The sequence below is a fragment of the Lipotes vexillifer genome, unplaced genomic scaffold (genome assembly GCF_000442215.2).
Source record: "Lipotes vexillifer unplaced genomic scaffold, Lipotes_vexillifer_v1.1 scaffold1136, whole genome shotgun sequence".
Lineage (NCBI taxonomy): Eukaryota > Metazoa > Chordata > Mammalia > Artiodactyla > Lipotidae > Lipotes > Lipotes vexillifer.
The window spans coordinates 1,845,435-1,853,441 of record NW_006769631.1 but is presented as its reverse complement, the minus strand read 5'-3'; positions in this window follow the sequence as shown (position 1 = coordinate 1,853,441).

Below are 8,007 nucleotides of genomic sequence, written 5' to 3'. Positions count from 1 at the left end.
TTTTGCGGTACGCGGGCCTCCCACTGTTGCGGCCTCTCCCGCTGCGGAGCACAGGCTCCGGACGCTCAGGCTCAGCGGCCATGGCTCAACGGGCCCAGCCGCTCCACAGCATGTGGGGTTTTCCTGGACCGGGGCACGAACCCGTGTTGCCTGCATCGGCAGGCGGACTCTCAACCACTGCGCCACCAGGGAAGCCCTTGAGTTCTATTCTTAATATTGCAGTTTCTAAACATCCCTTCGACCATTCCCATAGTTTTTAAGGGCCCAGACTCTGGAGCCAAAATCTCTGGTTTTAAATCCAGGTTCATATGTGAGTACAACCCACTTTTTGTGGGAAAGAAAAGGACACTAAAAAATGAGGGACCTCGGACTTCCCTGGCGGTCCAGTGGTTACAACTCCACGTTTCCAATGCAGGAGGCATGTTCGATCCCTGGTCAGGGAACTAAGATCCCACATGCAGTGTGGTATGGCTAAAAAATAAAAATAAAAAAAATAAGAGGGACAAGACGTACACTCACGGCTGCCTCACCTTCTCATGGACCACTTTGTCTCTGAGAAGCAAGATCAACACATCCTCCTATCTTTGTGGTTCTCCTGTTTAATTTCATTGTCTTGCCTTAACAGGAGGAAAAGTGACCCTTCATTTTGGGGAGGAAGAATTATACCAGATCCTTTGTCATAGGTCAGTCACCCACAATTTGCATTTAAAAACAAACAAACAAACAGCCCCACAACACCAGTAGAGTAGGATTTTATAGAAAGATGAGAAACATGACCTTAACATTCAGACTAGGATTTCTGTCTTAGTTGACCAGTATTCTGAGGTCTTAGCCCCATCTTAGACTATCGGTCCTCTCCCTCCAGCCTCTTCTCAAATACCTATCTATGCTGTTGATTGATGCTCTTACACCTCTAATTTGGAGAGGCCCAAAAGCATACTTTTAAGTCAACCTAGAATCTTCCATCCTTAGCAGTGGCTAGGTGTCTGGGAAGCAGAACAAAATGTAACTGAGGCCCTCCCCAGTCCAAGAGATTATGCAAATACTTCTCTTTCAGGTATTGGAAAATAATGGAATTAGTGCTACATGGTTGAAGGGATTATTTCTAGACACTAAATTCTGAGTCAGCCATACAGAGAAGAGAGATCATAGAGCTCTTCAAGAATGCTAGCACTCCCTTTGCCAATTTATTTCTCATAGTATTGATGAAAGTTTTGTCTTCTGGACCTCCCAGTGTGGGTGAGTAGGTCTTGAATGACAAATCCACTTTAATAATCCAATCTCCCTAAACCTTTGAATTCCGCCCTGTACATTAAACCAAGGGAGGGTGGGCATTTCTGATTCATTCACAACAGGCCATCTTTTGGTCCATGTTTCAGCCAGTCAACCAAACTATCAGAGCCCTTTCTAACTCCCAGATTTGCAGATTCAAATGCTAATCTCTTCTGAAAACCACCTCACAGACACACCCAGAAATAATGTTTTGCCAGCTTTCTGGGCAACCCTTAGCCCAGTCAAATTCAACATAAAATTAACCATCATAGGGCTTCCCTGGTGGCGCAGTGGTTGAGGGTCCGCCTGCCGATGCAGGGGACGCGGGTTCATGCCCTGGTCTGGGAGGATCCCGCATGCCGCGGAGCTGGGCCTGTGAGCCATGGCCGCTGAGCCTGTGTGTCCGGAGCCCACAGCAGTGAGAGGCCCGCGTACTGCCAAAACAAACAAACAAAACAAACAAACAAAAAAAAACACCATCATAATAACTATCCCTTTAAGTAGTGTAGAATCTCATCTAATTGGTGTCTTCTCTTTCATTCCTGACATTGGTATTTTGTGTCTTCTCTTCTTTTAGCCTGATCAGTCTTGCTAGAGGTTTATCAATTTTATTGATTTTTCTAAAAGAACCACTTTTGGTTTCATTAATTTTTTTCTATTGTTTTTGTTTTCTGTTTTCTAGTTTTCCACTCTGACCTTATTACTTCATTTCTTCTGCTCACTTTGATTTAAAAAAAATTTTTTTATTCAAGTATAGTTGATTTAAAATGTTGTGTCAGTTTCAGGTGTACAGCAGTGATTTGGTTATATATATATGTTTCCTCGTATATTGTGACAATCAGTACTCATGTCAGTGAAGGGGTCTAACGGCCCAGACCTCTCACTTCAAGTTTGGGCAATCTTGAAAGGCCATCCCAGTCTGAGACTGAAGCCAGCAAAGGGAACACAGGTAACTGTGACTGCAACACAGCTATCTTCTCCCACTGCTAATCCTGCTTTCATCCCTCTCTCTACAGATGTTAGTCCCAATAACGCTCTCCAATAAATTTGCTGCATATTATCCTGTCCCAGAGTTTACTTCCCAAAAAGTTCAACTTAAAACAATTAGATAACTCAACTTTTTTAACTGTTAATTTTTAAATAACTGTTCCAGGTGTACTTGGATATGTAAATACCTAATTTTATATTACTTTCTTGGTCTGGTGTTTACCAAATTTGAACCCTAAAATACCATGAGGATTGATCCATGGCTATAAATTATTAGGGAGACTTTTATTTTACATTTAAAGCCCAGGACAAGCCCCACAAGCTTCCTTAATGTCTTCCCTCTGCTCCTGACTCACTTTTTTTTTCTAATGTATGCTTTCACTGAGGGTGTAGCCCTGTAAAGATCTAGGTTTCTTGTTAATCTAGGTTCCAATTTTCCACCTCTTTGTAAGCCCAAGGACTCAAATCCTGCCCTTGTGGCTGATAAAATCTAAGTCCCTTGGTGACCAAGATCTCCAAACTGCTGCATGGCACCCAAGGCCTTATCACCCACTTATCTTTCTGACTTCCATTTCCTCTTCATTCTAGGCTTTGAGGATTTATTTCACTTTCTTGAAAGCCCTGTAAAAGGATGTTCAAGTTTTATCCAGCATTTCTAGGTTGTTTCATAGCCAAAGGGCTTTATGATTATCTTGTTTGCCATATTGTTCTATTATAATTTTTTTTTTTTTTTTTTTTTTTGCGGTACGCAGTCCTCTGACTGTTGTGGCCTCTCCCGTTGCGGAGCACAGGCTCCAGACGCGCAGGCTCTGCGGCCATGGCTCACGGGCCCAGCTGCTTCGCAGCATGTGGGATCTTCCCGGACCAGGGCACGAACCCACGTCCCCTGCATCGACAGGTTGACTCTCAACCACTGCACCACCAGGGAAGCCCTATTATAAATTTTTAAAACATGAATATCTCTGTTCAACTCTGTTGTTAAACCAACACTGCAAATGTGACCACGTTTTCTTTCACTCAGTAAACTGGTTGCTAATTTGTTATGATTATACTAACTTTGGTATATGTCTCAATAGTTTTGTGACTTATAGACTTTTCTGAGGGAAAATGGACAATCATCACACAAATAGTCATGTAAAGAGTCAAGGCTCCTAATGGAGAGTTTTCTTAAATCCCCACTGCAAAAGTTTTGCTTTATATAGATTCCTACGCCCTGTCCCAGAAATGCTGATTTGCTGGGCCTGGGAAATTACTTATATTACTTCTTGTGATTCCCAGATTTGGACTTCACTGGACTTAGAGACTGGTTATAGCTTTTTCGCGTCTACAACCCTTGTATGTGAAATTGTGCCAGGTGGATTTGAAATGGTCTTTCCATTTGAAATGGAAAGAGTGTGACCTAGTCAAGTCCTGTATCTATGTTGCCCAGAAAGGAATCTGCCATATCCTTTTTGGCCCCTCACCAAACTGCCTTCTGGAGCAGAAATGGACTTCAGGGAACATGCTGGTTTTATTCAGCCAAATGACGTCTACATAATAGTATAGGTTTGAAACACAGATGAGACCAGAGAGGGGGGTGGGACAATAAGTGGCTGTTCAAGTTCTCTAAGGAAATAACAGAAGGACACTTTCTAATGGTTAGAGCTCTAGTTTATGTAGAGTTGGCCCTCCGTATCTCTGGGTTCTGCGTCCATGTGTTTAACCAAACACAGATAAAAAATATTAAAAACAAAAAAAAATTCCAAAAAGCAAAACTTGAATTTGCCACACTGGCAACTATTTACATATCATTTACATTGTATTTACAACTATTTACATAGCACTTATATCATATTAGGTATTGTAAGTAGTCTAAAGATGATTTAAAGTATATGGGAGGATGTACATAGGTTGTATGCAATAGTTTGCCATCTTATATAAGGCACTTGAGCATCCTTTGAGTTTGGTATAGGGGTGGGGCTCCTGGAACCAATCCCCTGCAGTTACCGAGGGACAACTCTATTATGAGTGTGAAAATAACAAGCTTCATGGTGTGTTTGAATCTCAAACAACAGAATCATTCTTTCTAAAAACAGCTGCTTAAAAGAAAAGCAAACTGGACAGTTTTCTTCCCACTCTCAATAAAGGAAGGAAGCAAAGGGAAAAAAATTCAGTGATATTTATAACAAGTAAATAACAACAGATATTTATTGGAGGAATTATAACTATCTTCTGCAAAAACAGTTTTATGACTCCAGTTTTATAACATCAGAGGTGACGATAGACAATCTAGTTTCTAAACACAACCTAACAATATGAGCATACTATTTATTTATGTTGAATGGGAAAAAATTAAAAAGCAAGTCTGTCAGGATTCAGAGATGAAATGAAATATAGTCTTATGGGATTCATATTCAATGGAATTACTCAGCTATTTAAAGCTCTTTTTGGTTTCAATTTTCTTCTCAGTTCCTAATAAGACCTAACATAGTACACACCATCAGTGAAAAATATCTCTAAGTCTAGGGAGACACTTTCCTCTCTATGCATGATTCTTTGTCTTTCATATTTCCCTTTAATCAAGGCTACATAAGATTTTAATTTCACACTTTTTCTCACAACTAAAAAGAGATGTGTATATTTCTAGTCCACACCAAAGCAATTCTCAATAACCAGGGTATCTGTGACTAAAAAATACTTGCCTCTTCATATTCCTCAGGAATATTCGGGGTACTAAAAACTAAAGTGAATAAATGTGAGTGCACAGGAAGCTGGCAGATGACAAGAACACGGATGAGCAATACACAGTAATTTAGTGATGTACATTTCAAGAGAGCTGGGGTTTTGATGGAATAGAGAAGAAATGGCCGTACAAAGAGGTAAACGGATTGGGGGAGAAAAAACTAGCAATTGAGGGACTGCAGAGGAAGCACTGCTGTTAAGGAACAACCAGGCTTCCATTAGAACAGGAAGTTGGAAAAAACACATTCAAGGAGACAGATCCTGAATTCCAGAGTGTATCATGAAAGGGCTTGAAAGGAACTGCAAAATTAAACTCTGGCTGAAGCAGGCAGCTGGTAGTCTTGAAAAACTTCTGGAGGAAGGTGGATGGTCAGTTCAAATTATATTGCAAAATATTTATATGAAAAGGTACAGAGACCATCTGTCAACATTTACTCCTGCAGCTCAAGACAGGCATCAGCCTCTCAGACTAGAAGCTAGTGAAGGCCTCCTCCAGGGTCCGCTATCTTAGCTTGCCTGGGCAAGAAAAGTGAACGTATTCTGATCTCTGGCAACTCTCCTAGAAGGTATTTACTCTTGAAGATCACAAAGTCTTTTAGCATGAAAAAGAAAGCCTATTTGAAGAAAAAATTTCAGATGCTATGACCCAGTGGTAGGAAAATGTTTTGGTCAGTGTACAACACTTGCTCAGCAATATAGGAAGCATCAACAACTCTGCTTAGCAATAATAAATGCTTGAAAAGTACCACCTGACAGGCACACAGGAAGCTGTCTGCCTATTTTCTTAAAGCAGTTTTAGCAGGGCCAGGAGACATTAGTCCTGGGAGTTTCCACATAGGTAATCAGCAGGTGAGGATGGTTGCCATGACAAAAGGCATGAATATTAATTACAAATTCCTTGTAGAATTTTAAAAGGACACATGACAAGGGAAAAATGATGGAAGTGCCCTTACTGCTGCAGTTCTGTTTAGCCACTGCCACATGTGGGTGACCCTACTCTCGTGTCCACCCAGACTCTTGGGGAAGTGCCTACCCAAGGGTAACCAATGTTACAAGAGTCCTACCCCCTGAATGCAGCAGATCTGTTCCAGAGCCTCCAAACCTTGCTCTGAATAACTATGCAAAGAGGGACTATTACATCACAAAATAATATGTAAGCCATTATCCTATCAAAATAGGATGAAACCAAACAATCCCTTTTCACCCAAATATACCCTTCACACCTTCCACTTCTAAGAAGTAACAGCAAAGAAGAAATATATAATCCTTAAAACTAAATGACAAGGTGCAGAGACAGGCCATAAATCTAACTCAGAGAAGACTGACAGCATCTTCCTTATGAAACCATGATCAAATAACTGTCCAGATATAATCAACCACCTTTCACAGAAGTGGCTACTCAGGAGGATCCCAACTGGTCTCCCCCTCGCATAGAACCATCATGATGGACAGAGGCACTTTGGTATAATAAAGAAAGCATGGACTTGAAAGTCAGATCTGAGTTCACATTCTTGCTCCGACCACTTACTAGCCAGTCACCTAACCTCACTGAGACTCAATTTTCTTGTACAAATGTTATGAGGATTGGATAGGATATCAAATCCTCAGTAATCCCTGAAACAATAAATCACTACGTGCATAAGACAAATAGTGTTAGGCTTGGGCATTCACTGTATACAAAGAAAGAGGAATGGCTGCGTTAAGAATGGGGAGATTCTAAGGGTTCCCAGACGGATTCTGAGCTGTCTTAAAAGTTTAAAATATTGGTTGTAAACAGATTAAGGCCTTCTTAGAGGGCTAGACAAAAAGAAAGGCTTGTCACACATTTACATGCATTATCTCATTTAATCCTCACAACAACCCTGTGAGGTAGGTCGTTATTCCCATTTTACAGATAAATCTGTGGCTCGGAGCATTTGAGGGACTTGTCCAAAACTGACAAGCTAGGGCACAGCAGAACTGGAATTAGAACTCATATGTCTCTGACCCAAAAGTCTATACTTTCAGCTACGAAACTCCATGTAACACGTGAAGGCAGAGTCTTCTCCTTGTTTGAATTATGCTGTGTCTCTTTAAAGGCTTTGAAACTGCAATTGTTCCAATTTCATAAGGGGGCATTTTTTTCTGTAGACATATATTGAAAAGGTGGAGCCTAGGTGGTTCTTTATTATCTGCAGATCCTTCTACAACTGTGGGATAGGAGAATGTAGTAAAGCTTTGCTGTTTTCTTTTAACCTAACAGTGATTAAGAAAGTGGATTATATATTCTGTTGACAACTGTAAAGTCAATTTATCTCAAAACTGCAAAAGCCAACAACTGGTATTTATGATGTAATACACAGGAAACAGGCTCTAAAAGGAAGTGACGTGCTCAGGGTCCCCCTGCTACTAAGTGCCAGTATTGGGGTGCAATCCCAGGACTTTAGAGTCTATGTTCTATGTGCCTTTCATAACCCTGCTGAGTGAAAATGAACATGTACTCATTGTATTTAAAAAATACAAAAGTAGTACATTCTCACTGTAGAAAAATATAAAAGTAGTACATTCTCACTGTAGAAAATCTAAAAAGCATAGAAAAGTACAGAGAAGAAAATAGAAATTACCTATAATCCTATTACCCAGAGATAATCACTGTTAACATTTTGGTTTGGTATTATTTCATTCCCATTTCTTTCCTTTGCGTAAATGTTTATTAAAAATTTGGATCGTATTTCATTGTTTTTCTCTTTATCTTCCATTTCATCTAAATCATTTCCCCCATGGCATTAAATATTCTTTAAAAATGTTTACAATGGGTGCCAAACCATCATATAGCTAAACCATCATTCACTTAAACCCTCTACTGTTGGAAATCTAGTTTTCTTCCTCGGTTATATATGATGCTTGCATGAATAGCCCTTCTGTTAATCTTTGTCTACTTCTGATTACTTTCCCTGTATGAATTCTTAGAGAATTAAGGTTGATGATACTGAAAAATTGCTTTTCCAGAAAGTAACAATTAGCCCCACTTCCAATAATATATGTCAT